This window comes from Papilio xuthus, unplaced genomic scaffold, assembly GCF_000836235.2.
Source record: "Papilio xuthus unplaced genomic scaffold, Pxut_1.1 DF828142.1, whole genome shotgun sequence".
NCBI classification, from domain to species: domain Eukaryota; kingdom Metazoa; phylum Arthropoda; class Insecta; order Lepidoptera; family Papilionidae; genus Papilio; species Papilio xuthus.
In genome coordinates, this window is record NW_013530507.1 from 320,786 (window position 1) to 334,020 (window position 13,235).

Consider the following 13,235-nt stretch of genomic DNA (forward strand, 5'->3'; position numbering starts at 1 on the left):
GGAGCGATCTAACGAGCCAAGGTCTTCGAAATATGATCCCTGGACCGTTTACTAATCGTTTCTTCCACACCAACGCATCGCTTCACGTATCACTTGGCATCCGAACTCGACTCTCTATATAATAATATCGATTTTACAATTTATTGTCGAACGTACTGAGTTAAAGAATCGATTTCAATTTACCTATCGAGTAGATTAAGATTAGGTCTAAAGTGTCTGTGATAAGTAACCGTGTTATGTCTAACAAAATATCTTAAAATAAAGTATTCAGGTAATCATTACTTGCTTTAAACAGTCAATAAGAAACATTAGCTTCTGTTATTAACTTTATTTAATCTATGACATTGTTATATATGCGTTGAAAATGTATAATGTAATGTTAAATTATAGTCAAGTATTTTCCTAGTAAGGTCAAGATTAGATTGCCTTGTACAAGTCGACGTTCACTTGAACGTGTGTGAAATAATATGGTTCTTTACGCCCACGTGTACAGCCTGCCTTATACGGCAGTCTTCAAACGAGGACGGGTTCACGTGAACTCTGAACATCCTCATGCTAAAGGCATTAATTATTACGGTGTTAATATATTATTTTTGGTATAAATTGATTACTCATTTGTGTTTTGGTTTATCTTTGTTTGCACTATAACGGGATATTTGAATTTGAAAGTTTCGATCTTTCTTTAGACTTATTTCAGTTAATAGCATTTCTATTATGCCTAAATTATGTTAAATGTGCTAACATAACCTAACCTGTGTCGTGGGAATAAAAACAAATGTTTTTGTTTAGATTTTTTTCAGTCTATGACTTTTTTTAAATCAGTTATAGTCTATAGTATGAATCTTTCCTTGCATTAACCTTTTGAACTACAAAGCTATTTGTCCTTTGTGGAAAAAATTATATATTCACTTCGAGCAATAAATCTATAATGTCACAGTGAATTCTCCACGAACTTTGGTGAAAGTTTTTTGTGGTATTGAAACATTTTTCTGAAGATGTCGACTCTGATTTATTTCAATGTTTCAATGTACTATTTCCTAGCAAATCATTTTATTTCTATGACATTTGTCTAGATTCTTTTAGTACTTCGTCATCTTTAACAATTTTTGTACATTTAGATAATGTCAAAAGATATTTTTTTGGAGCACTTATTACCAAGTTAAAAGCCTTCAATGTTTTTCTTTCGTTATGTTGACGTGCGCTTTAACGGGGATCGTCGTAACTTCCTTAAACGCTTCCTTACGCAGTACCGTATCTGTTATGGAACGTTGACTTTCTCTTTTTATTTGATGTTCATATTATACTTGCCTATATCCTTATGTATACTTTGGTGGCTGTACACTGTCTCCGCTTACCTCGACGCCTTAACGAGAACATTTTTACTTGTGATTGCTTTTTTAGCAGTAAAAGAGAAAAATTGTGCCTTCATAATGTTTGATATAATTGTTAAATCATCTTTACAATCTTATTTGAAAATAACCTTTAATTTTTAGTTTGTTTTTTAGAAAGTTAAGGCATTACTGTGTCTTCTTTGAAACAATTCTTTATTTAATATCATTCTCATTTAGTCAACAAATATAAAAGTTCTAAGCATTTTAACTCTACGATAAAAACAAAGTACGTATTTACTTTAATAACATGAAAATATTTGTTTGAGCCGAAACGATGCTCGTAGTTGTAAATATTTCAATAATATCATGTCGAGCATACCAAATACACAAGGTAAGGTAAGCGAAGCGAATTTCATGTTAACTTCGTGCAATTCCGCCTTTCGTTGAGCATCGCTGTAATTTAGAGGAACAGGGGACAAGAGTAGCCATGGGGGGCGCAGCGCCGGGGGGTGGCGAGCCGCAGCCGCAGCCGGGGCCGGGGCCGGGGCCCAGCCGACCATGCAATGGATACGAGACCGGAGCGGAGCCGTAACGGGCGTCGCGCCGCGCCTTTCACGCAGCCTGTGTTACGTCCATGCCTGTTTACCATAAACTTTAATAATACGCATTCTTTATACGGCACAGGCTGAGATTATCACAATTTAAATATCTAGATCGGAAACGTCGGAATAAATGAATGATGTTCACGTGAAAAATAGAGACAGCACCGCACCGAACCGAACATATGGCCTGTAACCTTTGAATAATACATCACGATACATAATATTATCATCTTTTTGCTTTTTAAATCTGCTCGGGGACTTTATAAAAATTTGGCCGGTCGTTTAACTGCTATGTATTATCATTAACTTATATAGAGTAATGTTTTATTAATATATAATATATATGAAATGTTTTATGTTGTCGTAGTCTCTAACGATGTATTGTATGTTTCAGGTAAGCAACACACGAGGTAAATTGCGGTCGTAAGTATGATATATAAATAACATAGAGCTCTATAAACAACTTTCCCTATCCGCGAATCGGTCGCGCGACACTCGACAAATGTGCAAATAAATTTTTGTCAACTGTAAAAATTTTTCTTACGCGAGTGCGAGCGCGGGCCGATTCATTCCTCGATAACGTATCGCATACGATTGTTACAAAAACACGGCTCGAGTTCATTGGCCTCATTATCGTCCTCTCGCGAATAATATATAGGACAGTTTTCGCGCGGACTTCGACACATATCGTCACAAGACGCGTTGACGATCGAAGATTCGAATTTTTATAATGTGTCCACTTTTGTGATTCATTTGATGAGGTGTCGGCGTAAGGTTAAAGGTCAACAGCCGGCGCGGGAGGACGTTCAATGACTTTACATTTAAAACAATCACGGACCGTTTTACATAATTATGATTCTCGTCTCCGGAGCTAGACCATTTATAATACGGACCCGAAATCCCGTATGACAGATGTGATATTGATTTTATTTACATTTAAACTGAGTGATGCGTCTGCTGAGGTAAACGACTTATGCGGCGGCATTCCATCTTCTTGTTAACATATATTGACTTTTATCTTACTTATTTCTTGCTTTTTATATTTATTCAGGTCCGTTCATTTGGGTAAGAAGCGAACGGTCATTGCAAGTGTTAAAATTCAATTTAAAATTCCTAACACTAAATGAACATTAGTTGCCAATACACTTTGCCAAGGAAATAGTTTAATAGTTTTAATATTGTTTTTTGTAGGAATAGTGTAGCCGAATGTTTGGACGCGGACAGTTTTATCGGGCGGCACTTGCAATATTTTTCACTATTTCCGTGTGTTTGTGCGGACTGTTATTTTCAACAATTGCGTAGTTAGAGAGCGGGTTCGTTGACCTGCTGCGATGTCACAGTTGCTCACCATTGTGCACAGCTGTATTCTACTCGCTTAATTCCTTGCGTGATTTTTTTAATTGCTAGTAATTATTGGTCAATTATTTTATTTTATTCTTTTTTTACATCAAGATCCTTTTAATTTATAGCATAATACTTAATGTATGATTGTAAAGTTAACTGTAAAAAAAAATTCTGCCGTAATTTTTATACAAATTTCCATATTTGTCATATTTATCCTAAAAGCTGAAAGGAAATAAAAATTTACACTTTTTAATCATTAAGATATCTCTTTTTAAATCTAAAATAAGCTGTTGATTTAATCAGCATTAACAGGTTCTTGTTAAAACATGTTTAGACACGTTTCATAAGTTTAATTTGCTGACGAACATGAGTCATATAGTGCAAAAAAAATATTAAAAATAATTATAGAATTAAGAAATTAGAGGTTTGTTGCTAATGCTGTGTTTATCAGCATTTTAATAACTTTAGTTAGTTCTGGTTGGAAGGATACCGTTAAACATCTCAAGGCACCGCAATAATATTAACAAAACGAATTTTTAAATTCATACATAATAACTGTGCTTTAATATTAAGGAAAATTTGCATTAGTTTGTTGCGTTTTATATTTAAATAAGTTAATTTTGTCAGTAATTTCGTGTTCAAATAACTATAATCAAGATTAACTAATAACGCGTGATTGTAGACGTTTTTGAATGAGAATTGTTGAAAGCTGATTATTAGCCGGCTTGAAATATAATAAAACAATATTATTAGTATATTAACGTCGACCTAGTTATGCTGTAAGACTGTTAGTGACGTATTGATAACCTAACATGGACCTAGCATTTATCTATACCTCTTGTCTATCACTTTCCACGGGCACTTCACTTATCAGTGAAATGGATTCACAAGTAAAATCCTATTATATTGTAACATATTATATTATATATTGAAAATATCGCATTAATATTACTACCTTTTTAAATTGTGTTTTTTGAAAATTATATTTAAGTACGAATTACTAATAAAATGATGAAATATGAATTATATTTTTCGATCTTACCGATAGAAAGAGTTAAGTTTATGTTTAAGTTGATTATCGATAAAACACGAATAAAATGACATTTTCTAAAAATGATTCCTAGCTAGATCTATTTATCGCCCCCGAAACCCCCTATATATTAAATTTTATGAAAATCGTTGGAGCCGATTCCGAGATTCCAATTATATATATATAAGAATTGCTCATTTAAAGATATAAGATTCTTTTAAAATGTGGTTTTATAAGACTAAGAAAACAATCCTTAATTTGAAGTAAATTTTAACTTCCCTTCGTTCAACTAGATGGCGTTAGTCGACCGCAAATGTAAGCGTGAAACTTTTTTTGTGATAGAATAAAATTAGTTATTAATCAATTTTTAAATGATAATACTTTTATTTCATCTTTAATATTATTATAAATACTATTTTTGACTAAAGTGAGGGGTAAAAAGACATCAATCATATTAAGTTTTATCAAAATCAAATTGCATAAATATTCATTGAATATTACCGAAATGACAACATCAAGGAGAAGGAAATCGTAAAGAAGTATCGTAAGAAGTGAGTCTCGTCTCTGCCGTACGAATAAATTGGATTGATATTGGAAACTTTTGTATACGTCATTTATTCGGGTGATTTATTTGGCTTGATTGGCTGAAAGCGATCGAACTAAGGAAAGTTGCGCGACTGTTGCCCTTGTTACAGATGTTCGGCCATCAGTTAGCTTGAATACATCACTTTCTATTACATTGGTAAAAAATATGGGAGCTTATTCATTGATTATTGGCAATTATTTACTTTTAAATGGGCGGTGCGCTTATTAAATTTGAACTTAAGCAAATGTTTTGAAGGTTTTACTCCACTTGTATTGCCTTATATAGTATAGTTATAATTAGTTATTTGAAAACATAACAAAGCTGTGAATGTCAGAGATGCCTTGAACAGTCAAAGGGACTGTTATGCATCAACTAGGTTATGCTATGGTTTTCGTAATTCTGTGTCATATTAAAAACGTAGCATTAAGTCGGCATTGGATTACGTTGCCGTCACTGCCGGTTTAATCTACGTTTATCGTGGCACGGCAGGCAACGGCACTCGATGCCGGACATCGGACGTTTTAATCCTCGCGTCCCGGAGTCCCCGCGTCCCCGCGTCCCGTCGATGTCTCGCTCAATAACGAAATTCCGCGAATTTTTCCACCGACGTACACCCCGAGATGATATTGTTAATCTCGGTATCCGTTTACTTTTTTTACTTTCAGGAATTTTATCGAGAGACGATGATGTTAGGTTTTTTTACCTTTAAATCGAGATTGCTTTGTTAATCCTGCCTTTGATATTGAAAAGTTTACTTAAGAGATGACAACCAAATGTTTTAAAAATATATACAACAACAAAAATTAATTATTTTCAGTAATTCTAAATGATACTATAAAGTTGCGTAAAACTGAATAAATTTGTAAAGCGTAATGTTGACCTAAACAAGTTACGGAGAGTACTAAAAGGAGACAATTCTCTGAAATTGTTGAACATATTACGTAAGAGCTTTTGTTAGGTAGAATTACTAGAACTTCTGTTATTGGATGCTCTGAATAGTACTAAAATTCAGAATTACCGTTAGCCGAGTCCCCAATTTCGGTGTTCATTGTAAAGACGCCGCTAAGTCGTGCGTTATCATTACGCGCAGCCGTCCGATAAATGTCTCCCCTACCCCTTGGTGGTGATAACACGCACATTTGTTTCAACACTATTCCCTTTAAGTACAACAGTTTAAGATTCATTATTATTTAAAGATAAAGTCCGGAACTATTTAGATTGACTTTATGATCCGCAATTCCGCGTACTATAATTTCGTCTATCGCTATAATTCTTTGTGATAAATAAGGTTAATATTAGTGTTTAAAACAAATTCAATCGTAGACAAGAAATATGAAAAAAACGAAGTTTTTTTTGTATATAAACTTAAAAATATAAATGTTACACTTATATAGCGTTTCGATTTATTATAAGTTTAAAACACATCAAGTATAGACATTTAAATAATGTACATATAAATTATTTGTGACGTCACGCGAGATCCATTTGCAAATGCTTTCAGAAAAAGTTACCATTAATGAAGTGTAAATAATCGAGGAGAACGTGGAATCGACTAATGTTTGTGCTGCACATTCGATTTAACTCGAGGGAGGGGACATCTGAGAGTGATCTCCTCCCTTGCCAATATCTTAAGAGGGCACTTAAAATTATTGACATCGCAAGAGAAATGAATAAAGCTCAAGCGAATTTATAATTTGAGGGTCGTGATTTTTATTCAATACTTTGTTTATATTTAGGTAAAATATATAATACATTAAAAGTTATTGGAGATAATTTTATTTATTATTTTATTATAAAGAATTTTGTACCAAAACCCAAAGTTTGTCGCGGATGGAGTCGCGGGTCACAGCTAGTAATTGCATAAATTATACTTGAGTAATTAATTAATATTTCTTTATAATTCTACGTTAGATGAAGTTGTTTTTTATTTTGCGGTAGTTTCGTTGCCCTTGTTACACTCAAATTACCCGTGAAAGAAAATTCACTCGAGTATCGGAGCGTTGAGGATCGATTGACTTTGCCTTAGGGAACTTGTCTGCATTTTAAAAAGATACCGCTAAAAAGTGTCACATGGAGTTTTAGTTTATAAGGATATTTTTAATCGTAGGATAAACTTTCGCTCATAATTTGTCGATATAAATATTGTTAGCTCAAATTTGACATAGATGTAAAACATAATCTGGAAATACTTTTTCATTACGCGCGGAGGAAGTCGCGGGAAATAGCTAGTTTATAAAAACACCTGAGAAATGTTATTCAAACTGACAAGAAGTCGTAAAAACTATTCTTTGCATCGTTTCCATCATAGCGAATAAAGAAGAAGGCTTGCAATATCATCCCCCAATAGGGCGCGGGGTTCGTTGTAAATTCAGTGAAATATCGACAACCGCACAACCCCCAAACCTTACGTGCGCAGGTAACTGCGAGTCAACTTTTTTTATACTCCTTTTATATTATTCCTCTGAAATCGGAGGCTTCGCATCTGGCGCAGGCTTTTTATTACCCTGTTATGACTGCAATACGAAACTGGCAGTAGTTACGTATATGTTTTTTTTTGCATTTTATTTATCAACGCAGCCGTGTTCGGTTGCGGTAAATTAAATTTCGCAGTCCTCGGTTCGTGTGGTTTGTTTGAAATCCGATGCCCCGGGCAAATTAGACCTCTATGTATTGAATGCCTAACAGATGTTCACTAAATGACATCGCGAGCTTTTATTTTAATTACGTGGGATGCGGATTTATGTGATGTAGGTTAAATATATAACTGATCAGTATATAAGTTTCATTTTACATATAGTTCGGTTAAAATTCAAATTACTTAATAAATTTGTGTGACTTTTCATGATTTGCTGTATTTAATCCATCATGTTATAACTTAACTAAAATTTATGCAAGACGCTTACTGATTAAAAGGTGACTGAGGTGCGTGCACGAAACAATTTCATTTTTCCGTAACCAAACAGCGACTATTTCTACGTTTAAGGCGGCAATATTTCTAAAACCAGCTAAAATGATTGGGCGGAAGCCTTTTTGACGACGTCGCCGCGGGGCTGTTTTCATTTTTCAAAGTAACGTACGTAAGAGACGCGGCGCGGCGCCTGTCGGCTCGCTTCCACTAAATGTTGCCGCAACTCACGTTGATGCCGCGGACACTATGCTTTATTAAATTTTAACAAGATTGCTTTCCTGTCCGACGCCGACCACCGGCGGCCGAAGTTAAAAATACGTAAAAACAAAAAAACACGACAACCGAAAACATCGTCTCGATTAATTTCGTAATTAACAAAAACACGAATGATACCTAGGAGACGTGATGTTTTCGGTGACAGTTTGAAACAAAGTCGAGACGAACTACCGTGAAATGTCAACAACAAACAAAAAATGTGCGCCCAGTTAGGGCCGGCGTATTGTTAATCGATCAAAAGGTTGACATCGGGAATCGATTCGCCGCGACATCGATTGCTGAGCATCGATCTTTCTTAACGCATATTAAGATTTAAAAATAAACTTTGAATATTATCGCGGGCGCGATAACAACAAGGTTGTCGGGTGAATGACCTCTGTGTACGAGTCACTGTCATAACTGTTTATAGACAATGTAACAACGTAAACACGAATAGTAAACAACAAAACTTATATTTCGTCGTGGCCGATGTGGCCGGCGTGGCCAGAGTGGCCAGAGTGGCTAGCGTGGCCAGAGTGGCCGATGGGTTCTGTGAACTCGGCTCACTGGATGAGCATTCGCTTATTTATGAAGTGAAACTAATGACCGTTCATTTATTATTCCGCGTAACCTAAATAATAATCGGTGAATTATTCAAATGTCAACATTGTCTCACTCGTAATGGACATAGCCTTTTGCCTTATGCGAGTCTTCAATCGCCGAAACATCACGGACCAGCTATTATTATTCTATTATTTAAATAAAATTCTATTCTCTAACAATAATCTATTATAAGCAAATTGATTTTCACCAATTATAACTTTCTTAATTAATTTTTATAGCCCCTACAAATACTCCTCTTTTTTGTTTACGCTTTTTCAATCTCCTTTCAATTAAATAATAATTATTATGTTAGTTACTTACGAAATAGAATGTTAATTTTTAATAACGATTAAAAACTAACTTAATTCGCTAAAATGTTATGTATTACACAAGAAAAACAAACAAATACAATAATACAACTACAGTTAGAAGTCGACGTAACATTATCGAGGGTGTCAAGTCACTCGTATGATTTATCAGCTCTATGACCTACGAATATCTCACCACCACGCACTCGCAAAGTTCATTCAACACATTAATTATACTACATACTCACGACTGAACCCAGAGGTGTAGGCAGAGAACACTGAACTCCATTTGGTGTGGTCAATAGAACCTACCCAAGTTCAATTCTATTATCCAATTAAACAAAAATTTACTTATCAGAAGAAAAGCATAAGTCAATGCTTAAATTAAGCTACTACTGTTAATTTGTTCTAAAACTAGGTAAGATAAAAAAAAATATCACGATAACTCAATACTCTGTCTATCTAAGATACATAACTATAAATCTATGGAACCGGAGGCTTAATAGATATAAGATTTGATGCAACTTATTAATTTACGCAGAGATTGTGCAATGTTCAGACCCCAACAGATCCGCAACCGCACAAATAATTGAAACTAATGCCTGTTAGATTGCGCTCGCGTACTCTGATAACCGTTATTGAAATAATACATAATATATAAATATATAAAGCATTGAATGATTGCTTTATTGCTGTAGTTTGTATAAATCTTTTATGAACAGACCTTGTGAGAACGATAAGGCAGCCTCTTTATACTTTAATCCATTTTTATATCAATGTTTAGATGTTAGTAGTAGAGTAAATGTATGTATTTTTACAATATTATCGTATGATGAATGATGCTTAATACCTCGTCTTAATATCGAGCTATTATTTATAAACATTATAATAGAAATGTCCTATTAGTTGTTAGTTACAAACAAATTGCGCCCGAGGCGTCCGCCGGCACGCTGACTAAATCTCCATAGTCAAATTATTCACTCTCGCAATCCGAGCGAAGCCCCTCCGACGCCCCCGCCCGTGCCCCCCACCCCGCTGCTGTAATATTAAATTATAGCGGCCCAAGTGAAGCATTTGCAAATGGAAAATTGTATCCAGTGGTAGGTTTTGTTAGAGAGTCCGCTCCACCACCAAACTCTATACGTTTATTTTCAATAAGTCGCTGTTATAAAATTCCGTTTACAGGCAGTTTTAATGCAACGACCGCCACCCCCCGACCGCCGCCCCCTGACCGCCGCCCCCCGCCGGCAAATGGAAGGGCATGTGCATTCAGTCTTTGCATTAATCATGCATTATTATTACTGGCATAATTGCTAAGTGGTCTCTCTCTGAGGATTATGTTTTTTCGACTTTTTAATTCTCATATCTACATTTATTTGAGACTAGCTGTCGCCCGCGACTTTATTCACATGGAATTCAAAATGCCTAATAGCCTTTGTGTTCTTCCAGGCTATATTCTATATATATGCCAAATTACAGCGATATCAAGGCAACCGTTCTGGAGATACTTTCAAACAAACATTCGTATTTTTAATATTAGTAATATAGAAAACGACCCGCCAAGACGTAAACTATACTGTAGTAATAAGTACGTACATATATTATTCTGACAAAACCATATTTCTAGTCTACTTTTATAAGGCTGACGATACATGAGTTGTTAAAATGAAAATTCTCCGCGAATACTTCGCTTGAATGTGTATTTTGCATAAATGATGTGAACATAAAGCTAGACAGAGACATAACATAGATGGTCTAGACTCGTTATTAATGCGTTACTTTAAAAAGGTCGGAGGAACATCCGCAGGCGCGGAGATAACGACGTGGATACACTATTCCAGCGGTGCCGGCCGGTGGAAATTGTGAAATATAACAGGGGATTATAGTGCCATTCTTTTGAAGGCCAGAATATTTATCACGTACCCTGTCAGCTGACGGAACGGACGGGTAAATCGCACGCGCATATAAATCGCTATTAGATCTTTTTCAGAACATTTTAATCCTTATATTATTCGCTTTTGCATTTTTATTTTCAATGACTGTACCAATTTTATATCTAACATCTATTTTAACTTGAACGTATTTATGTTTTGGCTACGGCTTATAAAAACTCGTGTTTTTAATTTGTTCATTTTTCCGACGCGGATGAAGCCACTTGATCTTTTATGTTAGTCTGAAGCGTTTATCCGTTTACTTCTTTCTTGAGATTATAAAAGCTGATTTTATTTAAGCTTCTAAACCGGGACTTATCTTCAAACGCCTTCATTTTATTGTACCAGTACTTTGAATATGATTAATGATGTTTGGGGAATCATAATTTATTTACAATTTCAATATTTGAGAGAAACTTTAAAAGTTCTAGGTTTTTGATGAAAACTTATGTAATGTAATACAACGGTTGGTTAATAAAGATTTGGTTGTTTATGTTGTCTATGTTGGCGGTGTAGCGTTTCATCTCGGCCGAGTGTCGCGTGGCGCGGCGCTTGTTTTGTAACTTACAAGCTCGGCTATACATTTCAAAACGGCGGTGTTTCGATTTAACATTCATGAATATCATTAGGCCGCCCTCTGTTTTGAATACTGTGAACCTCGGCACAAACAAGCTTTACAGATTTTTGTTTACTCACATCACTTATGAGTCGACGACGCGTCTTATATCAATAGTTCCACAAATAGATATGTGTAGGACATTTAGAACTCAAGACGGAAGTTCAATGGAGAAACCGCGGCCTTTCTAAAAGAATCACGAATGTTTAAAGGCAATAAGCTTCCATTCGAAAGCGTCCCGAACAGTTCGCTTTAAAAACCATTCGCCTCGTCGGTAACCGACATGCAAAGAGTTCAGTTTAAAAAGAGGAAGAAATACAATGGCTGGGAGTAAAGCGAGTCGGCCCGGCTCGGGGCGGGTTGCCGCGACTTTGTAACGACTTCTGTGTGTACATTATTTAAGTTGAGCGAGCGGCGGCACCGCATTAAATGCATCCGAGTTTTTAAAGTTTCCCTGTCGATACTTCGGCCTGTCGACCGCCGGCCGACCGCGACCCGCCCGCCTCCCGCCCCCTGCCGCAACAATAAAATGCAGGCAACAGTTTGTTGCGTCGGCTAACTCCTACACGCTCTTACAGCCCAAACATTATTATGGAATATGTTCGAAAGGGGAAATGCATCAACATTAGTGTTATGGCTCAGAAAATCTCTTTAGACATCTTTGCTAGGAATTTATCGTTTCGTAGCGCCAACAAACGAAACGTTCTTTTTCAACTACAACATTTCCTAGTACAATGGGTACTTATTTAAATAAATACTATAACAAACATAAAATGTAAATACAAATTAAAATTGAAACACGTTACAGGAATACTTACCAACATATTTTAAGGTCGAGGTTCTCTGAGACCCTTTTAAACAAAACTGTTTGAGTAGATATTTGCTAAAATTCCGGCGTTCGGACCCCTTTAGGGCGATTTTGACAAATAGTTGTCGGACTAATAAATTTTCATTGAAACCCCCTGATAACTTTGCTCGCGTCTGCCGAGCGCCGAATTGGGGCATTCGTGAAAGTTACAGCTAACTTAATTAAGAGTTGAATTAGTCTCGGCTTAAGTGCGATTATAAGTTCTTAAGATGTATCCAAGAGCAGTCCAAGCTATGAGATACAGACATCGTGTCTTCGCTCCGGACGTCCTAACGCCGCTGGGGCGTTCGCGTAATAAACATTAATAATACAGCGATAATGACGTTTTCTCTCGCCGTAATAAATCGAGTGGCAACAGCTTTCGGCTCCTACGTCTGTGATTTATGTAGATTAACGCCTTTGTTCCTAACATGATTAAGGCCACTGTATTACTTATTGCGGCGAGGAGAGAAATTGCTCACAGCAATACCTTTTTGGACGTAATTTGAAATTTTATGCATCACAGGTTTATTGTTCTTGTCATTTGTGGAACAGCTAAAATAACTTAGTCTCAATTCCATCCTCTCCCTAATTTATTACTTCAGAATAATGACAAAGTTGCATCTTTTTATGTAGTCAAATACAATTCATAAATTGCCTTGTTGCATACGCAATAAGTTCAAGGTTGGCAGTCAAAAGTTTTTACGTACGTTTAAGTTTGCTGGAGTGTTAAATATATTCTCTCGCATGTCGATACGATCATGTTTTTACCTCGCTGTAGGCTGCCGCTGTTATTAGGAGATTCAATCTCTGTGGCGTGTACCCTTATGTAAATAACTTCTCGTTTTTTTTTCTTTAACACGCCTCTTTATCG

General features: G+C 35.8%; 1 protein-coding gene across 1 annotated transcript in view; it reads left to right on the forward strand.

Moving 5' to 3' along the window:
- Positions 1–13,235, forward strand: part of LOC106114278 (protein SOX-15) — a 68,977-nt gene that overhangs the window by 35,804 nt on the left and 19,938 nt on the right. The gene's annotated exons all lie outside the window — the stretch shown is intronic.